At 40.9% G+C, this 23,196-nt stretch overlaps 1 long non-coding RNA gene across 1 annotated transcript in view; it reads left to right on the top strand.

Annotated features, from left to right (window-relative positions):
* LOC125978244 (uncharacterized) overlaps window positions 1-22,943 on the top strand; it is an 86,576-nt gene extending 63,633 nt beyond the window's left edge. Inside the window, exon 3 of the long non-coding RNA XR_007484967.2 lies at window positions 21,936-22,943. This is a non-coding gene — a long non-coding RNA (uncharacterized lncRNA). The remainder of the gene's footprint in view (window positions 1-21,935) is intronic.
* The last annotated feature ends 253 nt before the right edge of the window (window positions 22,944-23,196 follow it).

Below are 23,196 nucleotides of genomic sequence, written 5' to 3'. Positions count from 1 at the left end.
TATTTTTGCCTGCTGATAATGACTGCAATTGCACCACCCTCCTGGATACACCCACACACACACACACACACACACACACACATGCACACACATCCTGCAATCAGGCGAAAAAAGGAAGGATTAGTTGGACAAGAACTATGATTAATGAGTCAAATAAAAAAGGCAGCCAAACAAAGCATTTACTTGGCATCTTGGTGCTGCTTTGAAGAGGGCTCCGCTTTCTTGTTCTTCTTGTGGGCATTCTGCAAGCAAGCAAACACACACGAAGCAGAAAAGCACACTGACAACATGTGAACCTACTTCCCCACACAAAATACACTTTTCCATCTGTGGACTGCCTTTCACGCTGACTGAAGGCCTATAAATCAACGCTTGGAAGAAAGAGGGACGCCGGGCTTGTGTTTAAGCGCGATATAAAGTGGCAATGTGTGCAGATGTGCGTCTATGTCTTTGTGGATGATTTAAAGTCAACTGCAGAAGAAACCAAGGGCAGATATTCATTAATCTCTTTTTTCGTAGGCCACTCCGCTAGAGTACAAGTCAAATACGCCCGAGCGTGTGCACCCACAAATACACATCCTGCTGCAATACCAGCTAACAACCTGCCTCTTTCTTGCGAGTAAAACGAGAGCCATATGGAAGTAAATATTCCTAAAAGAAACGTTTTCTGTACTGTTTCATGTATCTATTACAATAATGTGGAAAGTGAGTGGTTTGCGTGTGTGGCAGGATGTTCCCATGCTATGGAGTGTCAGGCAGCTGGCTGGCTAATGGCCAAGCTAAACCTGTGGCCAATAGAAGGAGAGCAGCCCAGCGCTGAGATCTCAGTTCCTATTATACAAATCACTGGGCAAGAGAGAAGGAAACCTGATGAGAAGTCTTTCCTGTCTAAAATTGATAGATCTGGGAACGTGGGATAAACCGTCTAGAAACTGTCCACTGTCTGTACAAATGGGAAAAAAAAAATGAAAGAAAGCTATGCAGCCAATTCTGCAGTTTTTTTTCTTATTATGCCCGATCAGGCAGATGAACTCCCGTCGCCGTTCCAAAGGAGGTCGAGGTAAACTGCCGTGGGAGTTGCACATCCCCTTTGAAAGCCATTTTCCATCTCCGTTTGGAATGTTTACATGTCTTGTGGAGATGAGTAGTGATGTCACAGGCTGGCACACTCATGCTGTGTCAGGAAAGCGGGGGCAAGTCCAGAGAAGGGATTGCCGAGAGAAAAGAATGAATTGCTGAAACGTCAGGGGTTTTTTTTTTTTTTCCTTCCCACCACACTGTAAATTAGTATGCCAGTTCCTTGATGGAAAACATTTGGGGGGGCAGCGCAGAGGAGGCCTCTGAGACCCTGGAAATGCGAGAGCCGTGCTCTGTCAAGGTGGGGGAGGTTTTCTGGTTTTGCTGTTCTTTCAGTTGAAAGAGCTGTAGTCCCAGTAGACGAACCACAGCCTGAGAGAGAGCAGATGAGCCCGGCTGCTTCTAATAAAGTCTCTACAAGCTCCATATTTTATGGAAAAATCAGAGGCCGTATAAACAGCCTGGCTTTGGCACTCTCCTGGAGATAATTAGGTCAGAATAGTCCAATTTCCACTCTCTGATGTCGACTCTTTCTTAAAGTGGGACATGCTAAAATCTTCGTAATACTGTGTGTATTTTTCAACAATCCAACACGGAGCCAGCTTTTTAGCTGTGATAAAGTCCAACGTTTTTTGTTTTTACCATTGTCTTTTGCAGTGCTTCATTAATCTCATCATTAATTGCTCTTCAATGTTGGTCCCTAATCTGAATTGGAAAAAAAGTACCCAAACAGGATCAGTTGCAGTCAACTTAAACTCCTTGTTGCCTCTATTTATTGTTTACCTTATTTTTACGCTTAATTTTATTTTATATCAAAGATCAAACATGAGCACAGACTAAAGTGACTCGTGCACCCTGACATCACAAAAAAGACCATTTTTCTATGGACCATGGAAAAAAAAAAAGCAAATTTTGGACGATGCTGACAAAGTTAAGATGCTGAGTCACCATGTTGTCAATAGAATGGAAAAATAAACAATTGGGTCATCTGTCTTACATCACCCTGCATGATCCAGAAAGTATCCTGGTAATCAATGGCAGATGGAAAAACGCGTTTGATGCACTTTGCACATAACTGGAGCTTTGTGCGTTCATGAAAAACCTCAGTCAAAGCCACAATATAAAACTCATTGACAACCATTGGCAGGCAAAGCTATCAATAATCAAACAGGTGATTGAAAGTAATTTTTGTTGGCACACATTTTAGTGCTAAATTACATTTTAATTATATATATATTTTTTTTTGCTCCGAGTTGGATCTTTCCCCACAACTTTACAAAGTTGTAAGCCATTATGATCTCAAAATATAAAATGGACAGTAAAAGGCTAGGATGATCATAACGAGTCTCAGTTGTATTCGTCATGTTACAAAAAAGTTCAAGGGTGATATATCTCTCTATTATCCACACCTAAATTTAAGCCTTTCCCTGAGGCCAAGCCCAACAAAGATTGAGGGGAAAGGCCTGCTTCGGTGTGCTGTGCTCCAAGTGTGAAAAACAACAGGAAACACATGTGGAGGATTCCATACAGGCAGGAACAGAAATGCAATGGAGCAGTCAGGAATCAGGCTGAGACCCAACGTGACATTGCCTGTTCCCGCTGACACTTCCTTATCCGCTCCATGAGGGCAAAGGTCAGGCCAGTGGGATGCACCAAAGTGCTATCAGTGCTGAGCTCAGCTGCAGGAAGTGGACTGAATGGAAACAGAAAGAGGAAGGAATGATTGCTCCAAATGGAAAGAGGTATTGTCATACTTACATAATCAATAAACACGGTTAGGATCACCACTTGAATGAAGGAAACATTTCAAACCTTTGCCACTGTGGAAATATAAATTTTACAAGTTCATTTTTGATTCCAAGACTAAGCAACGGTCATAATTTTGGGAAGAAAATAAGATGACTGTGGCCGTAAGGTGGCTGACTAGCCCACTTTTTTTTCTCAAGCTGCAAATGAATGGAAAGCCACAGGCATCATGTGTCATCACATTTCTCAGCTGCCAGAAAAAAAAATCTACAAGCAGACTTTGAAGTAGCCCACTCGTACAGCTCGGATTCACTCTTGTTCATTAAGGAACAGAGTCATTTGTTTTCTATATAATTTATCCTATTTGGAGTAATGGCATGGAGAATAAAGGCCAGATGTGGTTAGATGTACTTAAGTGAACCACTACATTACCGTTGGCTCCCAAATGAGCCACATCTCCAAAGACATGCATAGAACAAACCCCAATTCCAATGCAGTCGGCACATAAAAAGGAAATAAAAACGTGATACTGCTAATTCTTTTCAACCTATAGTCATGTGAACACACTACAAAGCAAATTGATTAGTTTTTTTTTTGTCTTTGGAATATTGTGTTCATCTTTTGATGCCTGCAGCAAAAAAAAGATGGGGACAGGAACAACAAGTGAAGTGTGCAATGTAGGTTAAGTATCTAATATAGGTGCATGAGAGATTATTTTTGCACAAGAAAATGACTTCAAACGACCCTAAGATTCATGAGATGTGAATATATCCACACAATGACTGAAAAAAAGTTCATATGGAAAATCTGCTCTTATTGCCTGTGAATCCTTGATGTAATTGTTTTCCATTTATTTTCCGTCATCATCAATAATCTCAGAGGGAAAACAATTCGAGCGTGGAAGAAAAAAAATATACAGGGCTTGTGAATCTACAGTGTGGCCGTTCCAAGAGACATTTTAAGTATGAAGTAACATTCTCCTTACATAACAGCCCCGAGTTGGATTGGCCTCACGTCACAGTTTATTTGATTTGATTTCCCTAAATAGGAACAGTATGACATTGCATAAGTCCTCAAAAGACCAAAAGGAGACAAATAAAGGAAAGATGGGTCACAAATTGTTTTACAAAAAGCTCATTTAATCATCCAATGATACGTCCTACCATGGCCATCATATAATAGGCTTAACGTCAAATAGCCAAGACATGGACTCCATTTGACATATAAATTAGATTACGTGATTATCTTGTCAAATATTTTACATTAGCTGTCAAATTTATTTTACAGTGTTTGAGAATAAAAAGTTGAGTAAATACTGTACATTGATGATAAATGAGATTTTTACTAACACAAAACTAAGGATGTAGTGTTCCTCAGACCTTCCCACGCCTGCCTGCATGTATCACAGAATGATTTTGCAGATATTTGGCTGCGCAAAACTTGTGGTCAGTACATCCAAAATAAATTTGAGACAAATATCCGAGAAACAGTCTGGTTAGTTATTCAGACTTTTAATAAGATGCTGGAGAAATCGCACACAATGCGGCTGTCGAGGTGCAGCGACATTTCAACGCAGATTGGCCTCTCGAGTCCGAAAACGTTATTGCTCAGTCTGGCTTGACCGCAATCTTAACACAAACAAACAGGTGCCTGGGGGGGGGGGGGGGGCAGCGTGTGAATGTCTGTTGGTCTGACGACAATGATGAGAGATGGCTTACACCGCGGGCTTTATGTATACTTTTCAAGGTCAAAGTTATTCTCCCACGCATTTTGTCTTCTGTGTGGTGTAGCAGCCTCTGTGTTGGCACATCCGAATACTGATGCAATTACATGGTGATATTGCGGGTAGATTCCCGGGTGGCAACTGTCATATTTCAGGATTAGTCACAATGGTTGATAGCGTATGTTATTTTCATCACAATCTGGTTTGAAGGCGTATTTTGAAAGTTCTCGAGTCCTGATGTATTAATGTAAAAAACACCAAGGTTTTTATTTTATGTCTTTGTCTGTTCTTGTATTCCACACAGATGTTGCTCGGAGCCGCTAACCCCCGAGACGATTATTCTTTAGAGATGGGAAGTATGTTGACTATGAGATTGTCCTAAAGCGTCTGAGATTTAGTTGAAGAAGGTCTACTGGGGAGTTTTAGTGGCGTGTGAGGAAACATGCTCAAACCAAATGCCAGCATGGAAAAAAAGCCTCATCTTCTCTTTCTCAACATCTGCAGACACTCACAGTTTCCATGTTCTGCCTTGATGAGCCACAACACATGTTGGGTTGGAGAGAACGCTTACACAACGAAGAGGCCCTTGGTTGTGCACACTATAGACGAGGCATGATATTCTTGCCAAAATACAATCAGGAATCAAACATCTCGCTTGGCAGATGCTGCATTACTTTTCATGCAACTTGTTTTTTTGTGGACCCAGGAAACCACAGTACTATTTTAGTGGTAATGGCCACTGAGTTGCAGCCCAGCCTCCAGTCATTAATTGCATCAACAGTAACAACACCCCATGCTGTTTGAGAATCAGCAGTCAAACCACTTTATTGCTCCAGGTTCGGAAATAGTGCAGCAGCTTCGGCCTCGGACTTACTCGAATATGACCGACCATGTTTTTAGTAACCAACACTCGAACGCATTGCTATTTCCAGACCAGTAATCAGATTAGAGTTACTTATCCAATTAACATATAATAGGAGTAGATTTTGAACTCAGATGCAGCTAGGACACAATGCTATAAAGTGTACGTCGTCATAGGCAAAAGTACCAAACCAAAATCCCCCAACAGGAAATGAACGTCATAAAGTAGAAAAGAGCTGCAAGACACCAAGCTTGACTTTTAAAGTAATCAGTAAAGCGACTTACTAAGCAACCTTTTCAACGGCAACACTCATCCTGAGTTGGAGTCATGGGCCGAGGCAAATGTGTTCAAAGTAAGATAGAGGTAACTGGTGGTGACTGTGGGAAAGTCTTTCGAGAGATCAGAGCAACTGCAATCGGAATAGTCAAAAGACCACAGAGGACAGCTGTGGCCGAGCCACTGATGCTGGGAACTGAAGCTCCTGCTCAATGACACACAGACATCCACATCCAGACCCCCTAGCAGCTCAGACAGAATGCTTTATCTGGGAATCCATTTGGTGGGCTGTCAGTAGAGGCCCTCATAACTCCAAAGTGCCCACAGCGGTAGAGTCAAGTGTCAACCGTGTCACCGCTGCCATTCACTTAACTCTGTAACCGAACCTGCTTTCTGGGACGCGCTGGGCAACCGCTGCATTGGTGTGTGCGTGTGTGAAAAAGAAAACGTGTTGCGGTATCTCCAACGTTGGAGAGCAGAGGGGTAAAATATACAGCAGGCCTGATTTCACGACACAGTTTGACGCTTAAATTGAGTTACACTGACCAGAACACGCTTACCACAGATTCGCACACAAACACAGACAAAGAAACACATGCACACACTTGGAAGTCACAAGACATATACAATGTACCATAATGACTAGCCTGCTTGTTTTTCCTTTCCTTCTCTCTCCTGAAAATGACATTTATACTTATAGACATTTTTATATAGTATTTCTAAACCCGCAACGTAGCGCATTTGCGAAAAAAAAAAAGCGAGGGGTCATTGTACAGCAAAAAACAACAGTTGCAGAACAAATCAATGAGGATCCGTGAAAATTCATGGAAGGCGATATGAAGCTTGGTCATGTTTTTCAGAGTAAGTTTCACTGTAAAACACAAGCGGGCATATATAATCACACGCTATAGCGTTTCACATGCATTTTGTCACTCACGCAAATTCACGAAAAGCTCCGTTACGACTCCCAGCGGTTCAAGTCTGTTTATTAGTGTCCATTTGTCCATTGGGTGGATTTAAACCTGGCAACGCTGCCTTGTTTTCCCCCTGCGCCGTGTGAAAAATAAATCAATAAAAAAAATTGCACATACACACATCCAATGACCTTTCCACCTCCCTGCTTGGCTCGAGATTCCCACTGGCCTCAGATTGGCCCACATACTTAAGGCACGAATCCCAGGCTGCTCCACTTAACTGTAATCTTGGTAAAGTTATTGGGAATTCAATAAAAATAACAGCCACAGATTTTTTTTCATACTCAACCCACTACAATTATAGGGTTGAGTATGAGGCAGATTGACGTGGAATGAGGGATTTTAAAGTGTGTGGGCCTTGAAAATACTAAATGGGGGGACGTATAGGTTGAGTCTCTTGTTTTGGCAATAAAGTGACCACTAATGGACTAAAAGTAACAAGCTTGTATGATTTGTGAGGGATTAAGGTTCAACCCCAGAATTGTGTTCCAAATCCAAGAATCTTACACTGCAATCATTTGTTTAATTCCTTATGGTGGTTCTGACTCTGAGCTTCATTGTCCCTGAAGGACAGCCATGTTTATTCTTGACTTGAACCTTTTGTTCACATATCGGTACACGTGTGATTTTTTTTTTTTTGTCTGTCTGGAGCCTTTATCCATCAAAATTGAATCAGACTATGTATCGACTATATAGCGGTTGCAAAACGGTAGCTGAGATTCGTATATTCACATATGAAGCAACATTTTATTTGGGGGTAATACGCGAAGGCAAAATGTGTGAGAACGTCAGTCATTTCTTGATCATGCCAAATTTATTTTAACAGTTGTGAAAATGGTTGAAAATACAATGCTTGTATGCACAAAGCCCGTGACTCATCAGTCTTCTGCAAATGTTTACATTCTTTTTTTGTGATTCTTTTTCAGCTTTTTACAGCCTCTTTCTGTTGTTTGTTTTGGGATGTTACTCCCCTCAGTGTCCTGGATTCTTGCCTTCTGGAGGTTATTGCTGATGTCACTAACAGTTGTGTTAGGGTCTTTGCAGCTCTCTAAACGTTTCACTCATCAGCGGCTCTTACTTTGTGCTCTGTGATTTATTTCTTCTTTAGGTAACTACAAATATTTGTGTAGGCTATGACCAGTGTTTATATATATTTTTTTCTTCTCAGCTTTTGTTTTTCATCCATAGCCAGATCCCTAATTTCAAGTTGGTTACGCCTCTAACTAGCAAATGTTCTTCACAGGCAACAAAAACACTGCCGTTACCATAAAAAAAATGGCTAAAACTATTTACACTATAAGACGTGTTCATTTCCTGGATGTGCACTTGCTTGGATTGATTTCTCAGGGTGCTTGAACCTGATTATATAATTCAGGTAATTATTGTAGCATCATGATAGCAGACCAATTCCATCCATCCATCCATCCATTTTCTGAACCGCTTAGTCCCCACGGGGGTCGCGGGCGTGCTGGAGCCTATCCCAGCCGTCATCGGGCAGTAGGCGGGGGACACCCTGAACTGGTTGCCAGCCAATCGCAGGGCACACAGAGACAGACAACCAATCGCACTCACACTCACACCTAGGGACAATTTGGAGTCTTCAATCGGCCTACCAAGCATGTTTTTGGAATGTGGGAGGAAACCGGAGTGCCCGGAGAAAACCCACGCGGGCCCGGGGAGAACATGCAAACTCCACACAGGGAGGGCCGGAGGTGGAATCGAACCCGCACCCTCCTAACTGTGAGGCGGACGTGCTACCCAGTGCGCCACCGAGCCGCCAGACCAATTCCTTTACATTAAAACATTTGACTTTGGTAATTCCAATTCCTCTCCTCAAAAGATTTGACAAAACGCCAGTAATTTAGAGCAAGCAGCTGTTTCTTATTTCAACTCATCACCCACCCCCATGCACCCCAATCATGCCCCCCCGCCATCCGTATGGGAACTACACAGCCTATCACTAAGCCTGCCATAGTTAATGTTCATCGATAATAATAATAATACAGTCTGCTTTGATATTATTGTACCCAAAGGAGTTGCATGCATATTCTGTTCTATTCCATCCATCTTGCATGTCTGTGAGAACCCGATTTTATTTATTTTTTACGTTTGTTTCCTGCTTTTTTATGCTGTGAAAAATATGTGCAAAAAAAATACTTTAATTTAATAGGCATTGAATTTCTCTGCTTTGAATTTGTGTGCACCCGGAAATGTGAGCGGTTGTATGTAACGTGTCTGTGGAAATTCGAACATCCAAGCAAATGCATGAGAAACTATTCCGACAGGGGCAAATGGAAGTGCAGGGGTTCAGCTTTTAAAGAGAGCAAAATCATGCTCCAACATGAAAGACTGTACTCTTGTGAAAGTTTCCAATCCACTGACAGTTTGCATCTGTTCCAAAGCAGTTTCTCCTCCAGCAATGATATTTCACCCACTTTCTGCACCACCATCACTCATGCTTGCACACTCTTAGTGTCACGTGCACCAACAAAACCACAAAAAGCATCTTTGTTTTTGACTTCTCTAGAGTGGGTGAAAGATAAACAAGCATTCTTTTAGGGGGGATGAAAAAGAGCTGGGAGGAGAACATGGAGGGCCAAGGCCATGATAAGATCTTAGCCTAATTGTGAGCCGTAGGTAGAGCCCGTTATAGTACAGTAGCCATGATGAAAACAGTCAACTTATTAATTGAGAGAAAATAGACTCAGAGAACATTTCAAACGCAGTTATGGCAGGAAACTCCCTTCTTTCTTTTTTTTTTTTTTTGCAGCGGCATTTTTCTAAATGTGTCTTATACACAAACGCATTCCTGATTTATTTCAAATGAATAAGATTAAGATAGGATTAAGTCTCAAGAGAAAGCATGTTTTCCCTCTTTAATTATAAAAAGAGAAAAAATTATGAAAAGAGACTGCCTATATTTATGAGGATTACCAAAGTTTATTCATACATATGAAACAACTGAATATAGTATATAACCATTAAAATTGTTAATATTTTTTCATGGAAAAAAATGGCATAGCATGGGGATGAAAAATGTGAAGTACACTACTCTTTCCCTTTCAATTTCCAATATTGGGCTTTATTTATTAGTTGTTTCAAATATAATATTTTGCTTCAGTTTATTTGACAGCATCTTAGGGCTTTGTTCTTGGAAAAATAAAGTGCTATGCTTGTTATCATTCACACCCTGAAGCCATCAATCACACAGTCACAAAAGAACCAAACCCAAACTGTAAACTGGTCCAACAAGGGCTGTGTGTGTGTGTGTCTGTGTGTGTGTGTGCATGTGTATACATGCTCGGGTGCATTTAGGGGTGACTGTAAGACAGTTAATTGTGATAAAACTGAAGTTTATTGTCATTGCGAGACAGTGCTGGTTGTTGTCCAGAGCAGCTGAGAGTTATCAGTACATGACAGCGTGTGAGCTTGCTTGCATGTGTTCATTGGGGTGACCAGACGCCCTCTTACCCTCGGACACAGCCACCGTTTATTTATGTACAAAAAGCATCCGTGATTATTCTCAGAATGTTTTTGTCCTTCCTGGACTCTAAGTGCAATCTTCCTACACCGTCTGATGACGACTATTTTATGTAATTGCATGGATCACACATGCCAGTCATAGAAGGGCCAGTGTTTTGTTTTTTATTTATTTTATTTATTATTATTTTATTTTATATATATATATATATATATATATATATATATATATATATATATATATATATATATATATATATATATATATATATATATATATATATATTATTATTTATTACATATTTTTTTTAATTATTTGTTATTTATTCCTGCTGCAAACCGATGTGCAATGAACGTATTACAGCACCAGCACATGAGCGAACTGCAATGTAGCAATTTTAACAGAAATTAGCTCACTCAAAGAGTTAAAAATGTTAACTGCTAGCCATCATATAGTCAACAACCAATATATTCCTATTGAATCTTATTGCTTTAATTGTGGAATATGTCAGACACAAAGAGTTAAAGTATTCTTATACTTTCCCCGTCCATCTTTACACGCTCTGATGCTTTTCATCCTCTCACATAATGAGCAATGGTTCCCTGTAGATTATGAGACCTCTTGAGGGTTGCCAATGGGCTTTCCACTAATTGCTTGTTGGCTGAATCAACATGCCTATAAATCAAAGACAACTGAAATGTTGCAACAGGTTTCATATCACCCATCATTATAGAACATGTAAAGCTGAAGTATGTAAACACATGCAATGTTTTGCATGTGAGCAGTGCAACAAAATTTCCCTCGGCTTGCTTTATAAAGCGCCACGATATCTACACGTCGGGACTTGTCAAGCACTATTAACGCACTTACAGTAAGTGGACTCGGAGGATTGAAGAGTCGTGGACATCTGGCATAGGTTATCTCGGAAATGTACGGTTTGCATACAGGTCTACATGCATGGATGTGCGCAAATTCACTCTGATATATGGACTCTGGAATACATTTACATGCAGAAAAAGCCTGAATGTGCTCTTAATCGGGTTTTTAAAAACCGTCCGTGAGTCGAATCAAGATATTTAAATGAAGGAGGAACTCGGACACATGTAAACAGATTTTTACAAATGTTTCAGAAACCGAAATTTTGACCTCAACCTGAATATTGACTGCATGTCCACTCTAAATCCAGTTGCGATTAAGTCAATTTCCCGACATGTGGTAGCATCTATGACTTCAGACTAACCCCAAATAGGCGAATAAAATTCAACAAGCAAACTCTCTAATGATTTTCTTCTCAGCTGCAACTCATTGTATTGTTCAGGACAAATCCAACCCATCAGGCACCACAAATTATCAACGAAATGATGTGAGTTTGTGTGGCCTTGATGGGAAACGAGCAGGACGAATGGAAGACTTATCCTTTGTGCAGTGAGTCTCTAGCTCCCCCAGTGGGTGTGCTTCAGCGTCTCTCAGGCTCTCCAAATCTGTTTGTCATGTTCTTATCTGACATCCATTAAGCCATAATGGAGAGCAGATGCCCTGGAGATGGATAGCTTACCATAACACCCACCCACGTACGCACGAATAAAACACACATCTGCAGCATCGATAGGTCTAATTACATAACACTTGCCTCTCTCTCCATGGAACCTTAGAAACCATGCCAGGCTTTCCTAAATCGAGAGATTCTGGAGTGATACACACCTCCTGACCGTATGCACACTCACGTAGACGTAATCAGAAGGATGTGTTGAGGAAAGCGCCAGATTGAAGGAAAAAAGGCACATAATCAAACGCATTCATATGTTCTGATGCTGTGATGTAATGAGGACGAAAGTCAATAAAATGGGAGCAACATTTTCAGAGAAACACCTGTGGACACTGAGACATTGGCCAGGAATAACTCATGAAGAAACGAAAGGAAAAAAAGAAGGGAAATTTGCTTTGTCACTGGAACTAAACCGCCAGTGTGCCAAGAAAAACAGTCATCAAAGAGGGAAGCAAAAGAGAAACAGACAGGAATGAAGAGTCATAAGGGTGAAGAGAAACAAGTTAATGGACAACCAAAAGCAAAGATAAGGAAACCAGTGTCAAATTATAGTTTGGAGTCAGTATGGAGGTCAGAATGAAACTGATGCAGTGTGATGGGACCAGGCTGGAGATGAAGGCCATACTCTTGGGCGCAAATCGTAGACATGGAAACCGACATTATTATGAGTACACTTTGTTCTCTGATGTCATCGTGATGATTTGTTTCAGTCTGGGGCTCCAGCCATCCTGACCATATGCGGCCAACACACATTGTAGTTACATATAGAGTAGAACAAGTAGAAATAGAATCAAGTGAACATGTATATGGATATATACGATGGGTATGGAGTCAAGAAGGCCACCCGTCCATAAAACCTGTGCCAAATTTCCTTTCAAAAATGGGCGCCTCAAATAGGGAAAGGGCATGCTGGGAAATTCTGATGTCAACAGCAAATCATATTTTGATATACTTTGAAGCCGTGAATCTGAACAATAAATGCATCTTTTATATTTTCTCTTGTTGAGTTGGGACATTTGAGTCAGCTCGTAAACACAAGTTGGCGGCTGATGATTCCACATATTTTCACATCTCACGCTTTTACTGGTTATCAACTGACATTCACAGGCGTGATGAGGCATGAGGTTGGCAGAAAGAAAATGACTAATAATATTCTGCTCTACCACCAATACTGCAGGATGTCATTTATTTTGAAGACTGGTTAACATGTTTGACGTACTGTCGAAAGTTTCTCTTGGCTTCCTCCTACATTCCTAAAACATTTATGTAAGGTTGAAGACTCTTAATTGCCCATAGGTGTCTATTTGAGTTGAACGGTTGTTTGCCTACAATGTGCCCTGAAATTGGCTGGCAATCCAGTTGAGGGTGTAACCTGCCTCTGGTTCAAAGTCAGCTCGGATAGGCTCACTCTGGTATGGAAAACAGATGGGTAAAATTTTGAGCTATTATTATGCTTACAAGAGGTGTTGATAAAACTAACTCATGATGGAATGTTGGATTTTTGTAGAATGTTATATGTATTTATATATATTTATTTTATTTATATAGTTGACTTTTTTTTTAGCGAAGGCCTAACAAGAGTTGAAGCTAACGTCGACACATTACTGTTTTGTGTCCACGTGATCAAGAAACACATTGTGAACAAAGTTATATATTTTTCTTGTTATTGTGTGATGAAAGTCAGACATTTTTTCTTTGTCTTAAAAAATGACCTGGCTCCGAGTGCCCCTTAAGTTCCCTCCTCAGCAGCTATTGTAGACACGGCACAGTTGAAAAACAATAAATGCACATGAAAGTTTCCCGGACAATCAGCACTGCATTGTGAGAAGTTGTGGGAGCAGACGCTGGTTTAAAGAAAACTTGAATGGCAGCCTTCACACTCAAACACAACAGTTCACGGTTGAGAAAGCATAGACAAAGGCAGGTGCGATAAAGTCTACAGTATGTTGACCTTTTGCATGTTATGTTATCGGCACCCTTTTTTTTTATATGTCTATAATTACTACAGAAACATTCTTACTTTGAAATCCCTCAGGAGCCACTTGTGTGGAGATAAAGCAATTTGTCATTGTTCACAGGAGATTTGAAGCATTTCTTCCATTTGTCGTTTTGGGAATTGTGAGGTTGCTCGCCAATAAAATGGACATACTCATAGTTGTTCCAAAAATGCATTTGTTTGTTGACATTCAACCATCAGGTGGTGCAAGGATGACGTCATGCAAGCGGTGATTGTGAGATTACATTTTTGTATCCCGGCGCCCTTATTCTGGTCAGTGGAACCTTTAATCATGATGGACTTTGGCGGCCCCCACAGCCGTGAACAGAATAAGCGGTGGTGAGAATGAACGAAGGAACGAACGAACAAATGATGACTATTCAGTCTATCAGAATGAATTCCTGGACATATTTTAGTTCACTGCCCAACCTGTCCACAAAATTCCGTAAAGGTGTGTAACAATGTAAAAAAAATTTCACTGTAGGACAACTCCATTTTCATCCTCACGAGAGGATAGCGCCTCAAGCGTACTTTAAAAGCACAGATACTATATATATATAGAAAGAGAGAGATATTTTATAATATTTTCCTTGGTACAGTTGTCACCAATCACAATGTTATGTGTACTTAATTTGATAATGTACATTGGTTATACATGAATAACTTCTATAATTTTATTATTTTCAAAGAAAAGAGGGAGAAATTATATCCATTTGCCATATTTTGCAATAACTATAACTAGATAGCCTCCAAGGAGAAGCAGCAGAATCTCAGTATCTAAACAATACTCCAAAACAATCTTAGTCCACTGAGTGTTGACAGACACGCTGCATACCAGTATGATAGGCTTGTTTCCAAAAAAAAAAGAAAAACCAGTCCTATGATCACCCGTTCGAGACTTTCATGTCCTCCTACAAGAGTGCTGAGAGATGAACAGATTGCTTGATGGGGGGGAGTTGGAATTCCTCGAGCCCATTCACACAGTAGAGATCAAATCATCACCTGCAAACATAGACATCTACTCACGTCAGTCAGACACTTTTATTCAACTTTCCCACACACACCTTTGGCCAGTACAAACACATTCAAAGTGTGTACCTTTAAGTATATTAGCAGTGGGACTGGACTGTTCCTCTGACCATTCAAATTTCAAATTCGCCCACAATAACGTCAGCATTTTTCCATCCACTAATTGGTAGGTCAGAGCAAAAGTACTGCAGCCAAGTTCCACTGACATGTCTGTCGTGATCAGCATGGTATACCACATTTTGATTTTTCATGCCCACAATGGCTGAAGGAAGGCAAGAAATTGACTTGGTCCCAGACGTCCTTCAATTGCAGTGAGGTATTGGTGTATAGATGTTTTGAAAGTCATTCTCCACTTTAGCAGAGAGGTCCAGATTATTTTTTTTATTCATATTATTATTATTTTCATTTATTTTTTTATGCTTGCCAGTCACACTTTTAAGTACACACTACTGCATTGATTCAGTCGGCAGGCATCCATTTTTCTGTGGACATTTCTATGGGCAGCCTTGGTGCTTTGGTGGTCAAGACAGAGCGTCAGAATTTGAGAGGCATGGAAATACAGGCTCTTTATTAAAATAGATGATTCAGCCTCTTTTCATGGGGTCATTCACTGTGTGTGAACAAGCATGACTGCATCAACCACAAAATATTGCTCACAAACCAAAGTCATAGAATATTGCTAAGTTTAAACATGTTTTTATTCATATAAATTTGTTTTGTTAAGACTTGAGTTTATACAAAAAAAATTGAAATGGCTTTTAGTGGGTGGTTGGCATTGCAGACAACAGTTTCAATCATAAATTGCAAGAGTTGATAAAAATGCATCAGGGTAAGAAAGGTCAGTTTTTATTGTCCGTCTTTCATGGTGAGTTCAAGAAGAGCTTCAGAAAAGGACCGATTGTCCTATGATGAGCGGGCCATTAGTGTCTGCTAGGCCACTCCAATTAAGGCGTTTGGCAGACATGATCCTAGTGGCACCTGCTTAGTAGATCAACTTTCACATCTGTTTTGATGTGCAATCAAGTTTATGCCTGTTTTTACACACGCACAAATGTAAATCAAACCCTTAATGTTCTTCTGGGAGAGGAGACAAAAATAGTCTGAGCTTGCTCATCACCATCATCAGTCCAAAGGGAAAACTAGTGCAAATAGTGATCTCTGGGGGCACTTTCAACCCAACAAGTGTGAAATTAAAGAGCCAAGTAAATATTTTTTCAGCTGCTTGGTTCTGAAAGTGTGTCAAATTGACAAGAATTATTGGGCTGCTTAATGTTGAAGTGTAGCATCTATGAAAATATCTTTTTCTGCTAAACTTTCTTCTCTGACTTTGGCCTGTTTCAGATTGTGCAACTGCTTGCCTCGTCGCATATCCAAACACACACATGTGCACACACAGTGGCTACCTGAAGTATTTTGAAATATTGAAAAGGTTGCCTCCTTCTTCTCTTGTTCCCCTCCACCCAAACCTATTAAAATTTGCACTGGGAGGAAACTCCCACTTCCTCCACATTCCTGAAGGATTTTCCATACAGAGAATAGTAAACAAACCTTTAAACAAAGATTAAGTGTGGAGGGAAGGGCAAAAGCAGTGCATGGACAAGTCAATGTTATTTCCTCCTTGCAGTAAATCAAAAGCTTGCTTTCACACTGACTTCCCGGTAAACTGGTGAGGTCGGGTCGAGGGGGGGGGGGTTCTTTTGTAAGTCCGTTGAGGTGTTTACAGTCGGCAGCGATGGTGGCGGGAGTAGCTGAAGGAACAAAGGGCTGTGCAAAGACCTGGAAAACCCTTTTGGTCTTCCCCCAGCTCCCCTCCACACACGCATTTCCTGGCACTGAGATGAGTAAGCAGTGGGAGGAAGGCCTCCTTATCTGGTTTCCTTACGGGACGTCTGGTTTTCACTGACTCGTGTCAGTATGTCAGTTTTCCGTCTACCCATGCCCAAAGCCATCGACGGGGAATGCGTGTATGCATGAGGCCTTGTGATTTTGCATCTTTAAGCATTGTGTTTGAAAAATTGGTGAGAAACCTACATTTTGCAGAACTGATATGTTCTACCTGTGTAAATATTTTTGAAAAAGCAGAAAGAAAAGTGATTACAACCTATTGTGCAATATGAATTTGGAGCCTCTAAATGAACTAAGGCACAGGTGTCAAACTCAAGGCCCGCGGGCCAGATCCGGCCTGCCACATCATTTTATGTGGCCCGCAAAGACAACTCATGTGTCAACTTCATGTTTCTTATTAAAACACCAACATTGTAAATGGTGAGGTATTGCAACATTTATTTAAAACCCCACTTTCAAAACAAATTAGAAAATTGTTGACATTTTTTTATGCTGGATTCTGTTGTGTGTATGCGATAATATAAGAAAGTATGAATGACCCCACAAGGGAAACCATAACTACGTGGCCCGCAATAAAAATGAATTCGACACCCCTGATAAAGTCAAACTCTGAGCCAATTGCAAGATGGAGTCATACTATATCACTTTTGACATTCCTCCTTTCAGCTCTGCCTTTGCCTGGTTTTTTTCATCACACAGAGATAACTGGTAGTGCCGTCTCCCAATAATGTTACGCAATTTAGACATAGACATCCAATTGGCATGCACTCGGAACACGCTAAATTAAACCAAACAAGATTTTGATGCGGTTGCGGGCTTCCCCTAAATGATCGGAGCAGTTGATTTCTTTTTTGTAACTATATATGTAATATGTTTGGTAGTCTTGCCACTTCCAACTTGACTTCAGAGTTCATTTGGCGCCTGCCAGGCTCTCTCAAATGTTGCAAATGTTAAGCGTCTTTTGTCTAAATATCAGAAAAGGAGAAGTTTTAAAAATGTCAAAGATGCAAAAAAAAAAAAGGCACACACCGTGGTGCCAGAAACACAAAACTAGACTTGCCCCACACTAATATGAAGACGCACTCGTTTTTAGGCCGAACACATGGGCGCCTGTCTCCTAAGAATTTATTTCAGAGTGTTTTGCATTTCAGGACTGAGTGGTGACTCCAAAGCGCTTACTTGAGCAGACTGGCACACTGCCAAACACAAACGTACCAAAAATGACAACATTGGTACACGTAAGCTTCTGCTAAGTTGCTTTCTGTTTGCAAATGTCGCTCTACTCACTGTTGACAATTTCAGTGGCCATGTTTACTTCACCAATAACCCTAAAACAATAAACCTCTGTTCCAACCTTAATGTAGACCAAAGAAAAAATATCTCCTGGATGCAGGACAGCACACTGATTAATCATTATTTCGGCTCCCGTCCTTCCATCGAGCTAGGCCTTTTGAAATGTAAGTTTTGACCGTTTCATTTTCCTCAATCCCTCTGGCAGGGGCTGGTCTGGAGTTTTGGATCCTGCCTCGGCTTGCTCACAGGAATGTGCTATTGAGAAAGCACCGCACCGCAAAGCCTCCCAGTCATTCCAAGCCATAATCAGATCCAGCTTGTCATCCCCCATCCCATCTCCTTCTTTCTTTCTCCCTCACTCCCCATCTTGCACACACAGTGCACAAACACCCACATGGAGGACAGGAACCCAGACACCCCCACAGAATCAGACACCAATTTGTAGAAATGTAAGCTTGTGCAAACATAGCTCGGCAGCGACTTGTAAAAGTAATCGTACGGGGGATAACCAAAAGTACAGTGCAGAGAGAGACAAGAATAATTCATCCCACCGACTACATGTATGGACTAATCTGTTCTAGGTATTGCAGCATGAACACAGCAATAACTAGAAATGAGCAAGCATGTGATGACTGTTGTTTGATGATTTATTTTGGTACACTTTAGAAAGTTGTCCCCCTGGGGTAATTTCTGTGTGGAAATGTTGTAGGAGGAGTCCGCCATCACTTGCATCGCAAGCTATCACCATTTCAAACTCCATATTGCCACATCACAAACTGTAATTTTCAAATTATACATTTCTTTTGAAGACAAGACTCGTGCCAGTTGTCATTGAGAAATAATATTTTATCATATATTTATTATATATTATATTATATTTTATTATATATTATTATATTGTATATTATAATTATATTTAGCAGCAAAACAATTCTTATGTCATGCTGTACCACAACAAATAATTCAAGTGATGACCACCATAGCGGACAATTGCGATTGTACCAGAGATCCATATACTGTAGTGTTTTCAGAAATATATTTTAACCTTGCATGGAATGGACATGGATTTTTTTTTCTATTTTGGTAGATGCATTCACATAACTGAACCCATGTTACCACTATGTATTTTTTGTAACAGAGTAACTCGTGAATATTTCCGTAGCAGTTCTGCATGCCTCCCAAGAATGAGCAGCCTCATCATTTCTATCTCGAATCAATCTTTTCATCTTGTTCCACCTGGATGGCTATGAAATCTGCTGATCTTTCCCTCTTCTTCTCTCCAACAACTCCAGACCGCCCCTCTCTCACTCCATCTTCTCACCAAAGCGGGACTGGTAATATTTCTTTAAGCTCCCTTTTCTCTCATCTTGAATCAGGAAATTCTGACTGCAGGGCAGTTTAGCTGGCTTTCAATAAAGTCTTGGATCCAGTGCCTGTTTGAGAAACCGCAGCTTCGATTACACAAGATGAAGCACCGCACAACACTGGGCGAGTGAAAGGTGTTTTCAATAATTACTTATTATATGTGTTTAGCGAATCAGAAACATCTGGCCTGAATTTGACTGAAAGAGCCCCGAAGCATTCCTAAAATAGGAGTGACGCACGCATGCATTTTCTCTCTCTGTCTCTCTCTCTCTCTCGTTCTCTCTCTCCACACTGCACCATTGTCAGGACGGGTCTATTTACAGGCTGTTTTTTTAGCTGGCCACCGCTGCGGAAATGAATATCAAATGTAGTTCTACCCCCATAAATCAAAACCTTTTGCCATGTTCTGACTTTGTCCCCCTCCCCGTTTAAAGTCAATTCACATGGGCGGTGTGCATTACACTCACGCCCAACGGCTTAATTCTTTCCTCTGAAATACTCACAGAGGAGTTTGAAGGAGTTGAAGGTCAAGAAGACACGGAGCTTCATCAAAGCTTATGTTGAATGTGCAGACGTTTCACAGTGTTTCGGGAATTATGAATGCTGGCAGAGAAGTTGAAGTGGGAATTTTCTTTTTACTACACCGCCAGTCTTCCACTCTTTCTTAGGCAATGCAAAACCAAACTCTAGAAAAATCCATGGTCAGTTAAATTAAAAAACGTAACTTTGGAATATGGACTTCTCTGATAATCACAACACGGTGTCAGTGTGAGTATGCAGGTGGAAGAGGGTGTACTCAAAGCGCCGGAGGTCCTGGACTTGGTTTTATCTTTGCTTTTTGTGGGATTAGTGGGGATCCAATGCTGTCCAAACCTTATCCTGACCTACCAGCCCGGCCAAACCAACACACACACTCCAGATCAAGCCGTAGGACAATAGACACGGCCGTCTGTTGATTTAACAGGTCTGAGTGCCTGGTAAAGAGGGATTGGGCTTGCCTGCTCTGATGTCCAAATTTAAGGGAGGCTGAGGGAAGGAGGGAAGCATTGCCAAAGGGGGATGAGTGGTGTGTTGAAGTCGGGCAGGGTAGAGAGAGAGAGGGAGGGGGGGGTCTCATAAGGCTGCGATGTGATGGTGTATGTTTGGGACAATGGAATGTGAGGGAGGGAAGACAAGTGACATCCCTCTAATACCACACCTAATCTCCAGCAAAGGCACTGAGCGCTGACGAACGTATACAAACAGACAGAGTAGACGTGAAGTACCCAAAGTTTGGTGTTCAAAGTGCTTCACGTAATAATTTTCTGTCCGGATTTTTTAGTTTTTACTTGTGTCAAGGGGTTTAAAGCAATCAGCATTGTAAAAGCAAAGAGTAGAGTATACACTAGAGGAAAATATTTTCCGTTCTCTTTCCTGCCCATTATGCTTTTCATTTAAAAGCTCACAACAAACAACAATTTAAGTTGCGGTATTTATTAAAAGCTGTTTGCGACTAGCACTTTGAAGGGTTGCTTGGAGCTTTCAATGAAGATCCCTGCAAAAACGGATGTTGCATGGCTTGCAATGGCTATGCATAGACCCATGCAACTATAATTCTTTCTTTTTTTTCGTGCGTGCGTGTGTACACGAGGAAACGACGGTCCACAGACTTGTTTGTTGTACCGCAAGAACTTCATCTCTTCTTGACAAAAATACTAAGTGGCAACAATAACAAGCCTCTCCACTGGAAAGAATGATGTCAGCCTTTCCCTTTCTTTCTAGCCACAAGCTGAACTTACACCCCCTGCATGGGCTGCTCACATCAGACACTGGCCAAACGTACCACTCTACTTATCCAGTCACACACGTACAGATTCTTACGCTTTGCTTAGTAAGCCTTCTTGCGTGCTCAATAGTCACATTCATAGCCCTCAGAGGCAAAGCACTATTAATAAAACCGCAAGGACCTGCTGAGTGATCCCTTGCCCATTTACACTAAATTCACATCCAACAAGTGTTATCATAATCAACCTGCTGGAAGGTGCAATCAAAACAGTTTTAAAATAGAGAGAGGAAAAACAGCTTTAAAGGCTACTTGATGTTGGATTCATGGAGGATTGCTGTCTTGTGCTAGTTTTGATTTGATCCATAAATACAACAGTGTCAGTCACATGTCTGAGTAGACTTCGATATTGGTCATCTTGTACATACAGTAAGAGAAGAGCAGAATGAATTGAAAAGAACTGATGAACATGGAGGACCACATGGCTATCAAGAGGTGAGGCAGGTCGGATCAGGACCGAACTGCACAGACACATTCAAAAATAGTGGTTTGCGCCGTTGTGGGCGTGAAAGTGGCCAACTTAATTCAACACCAATCAAAGCAGCTTCTCTCATTTCAAGTTTAGGATGATTTGTCCAGCGCATGTCAAAGGACCCAGCCTCTGTACACCAGACTAAATACCACAAATTGAATGATGGTGTGTGGCTTTTCACAGAACAGTATTCAATTTTAAAGCTGCAATATTTATACTTCATTTACAGCCAAGAAGTGAACATGGATATCAAACGTTGTGGCTAATTTTCACATGCAACCCCAGAGCGTCTGTCATTCATCAATTCATTATCCTCATTGAAATACATGGAATACTTGTATTTTTTTTTCCGACGTATCAAATTCTGGAATATGCTCGAGCCTGAGCAGCACCTGTAAGTCCACTTGCCTCCCCATCTGTAACCGCAGGCGACAACGGGGGATCTACAGAGTTTTCCCAGGCTCAGAGAGTGTGGATATAAAGGCCGGTCTGTTCGCTGTGTGCCTGCATCTACTGCACCATCTCTTTGAACTGGGCAGCCGTGTCAGCAGCTCCCTGCCCCCAGCCACCACGCCGCCCGCCCTTCATGTGCCCACGGGGAACGATAGGCCGGCTGCCAACAGATCCGCACAACTAATGAGCAAACACACACGCATGATGGACGGCTTGTACAAAAATATTTCTCGACATGAGAGAGAAGAGGGTCCTTATAATACTGCCTGTGTCCATAGTAAAATATGGAACTCAAAGCAAACTTCTAACCGGTATCCGCCGATATAAATCGGCCATTTGGGGAAATTCCAAAATTCCCGATGGCCACTACGTCCCTGGTAGTAAGTATATATATATATATATATAGTACAATAGTAGTGGTGTACAGTGAATTATTTTACAAGACATTTAATTTGTTTCCTTTTTTTTTAAGGAGACTATACTTGGACATTACAAATTAAATTAAAAATTAAATTTTTGCTGTCAACATTGTAATGTCAAAGCCATTATAGCAAATAGACGTGCATGCGTGCACACGGATATGTACATTGTTGGTGTTCAGCTAAGCAGAATGTCATCATTTCCTTCTGGCTACTTGATAAATGCTGCAACGCTGAAGTTTCTCTTGGCTTGAGGGTGCAATGGAAGGGGAGAAAATGACAAAACAATAATAATGATGATTATACCTTTACAACTAGAACTTGAGAGCTGTCATATTGCTACACAGTGAGCAAATTCATCAGTAATCACCAACAGATGCTTAATAAAACTTGCGACACATGCTCTGCGGTTTGTGGCATGTTGGAGGAAGGTTTGGATAGAAGTCTTAAAACATACTAAAATATACTATAGGGCACCAAGTGTAGAATAGTTTGAATTATTGGTCAACCTGTTAATGATTGTTTTCCGCAGATTGACATGTTCAGAACAAGAAAATGGAACCAACACATATACATAATGTAACATAACATAACATTTACATGATGTAAATACTGAGACACAATAATTGTGTTGTAGGCCAGATTGAGCCATAAAACATTGAATATCAAATCTTAAATCGCAGGCCAGATTGAGCTATAAAACATTGAATATCAATTCTTAAATCCCAGCATTCCAATCCCAATTTATTTCTCATGGGAACTGTGTGACTCACGGGCACTTGCACATTCACGTCATTAAAATTACAGTACAATGTAT

Source organism: Syngnathus scovelli, chromosome 12 (assembly GCF_024217435.2).
Source record: "Syngnathus scovelli strain Florida chromosome 12, RoL_Ssco_1.2, whole genome shotgun sequence".
Lineage (NCBI taxonomy): Eukaryota > Metazoa > Chordata > Actinopteri > Syngnathiformes > Syngnathidae > Syngnathus > Syngnathus scovelli.
The sequence above is the reverse complement of the archived record's forward strand: the minus strand, read 5'-3'. Positions and strand labels throughout refer to the sequence as shown.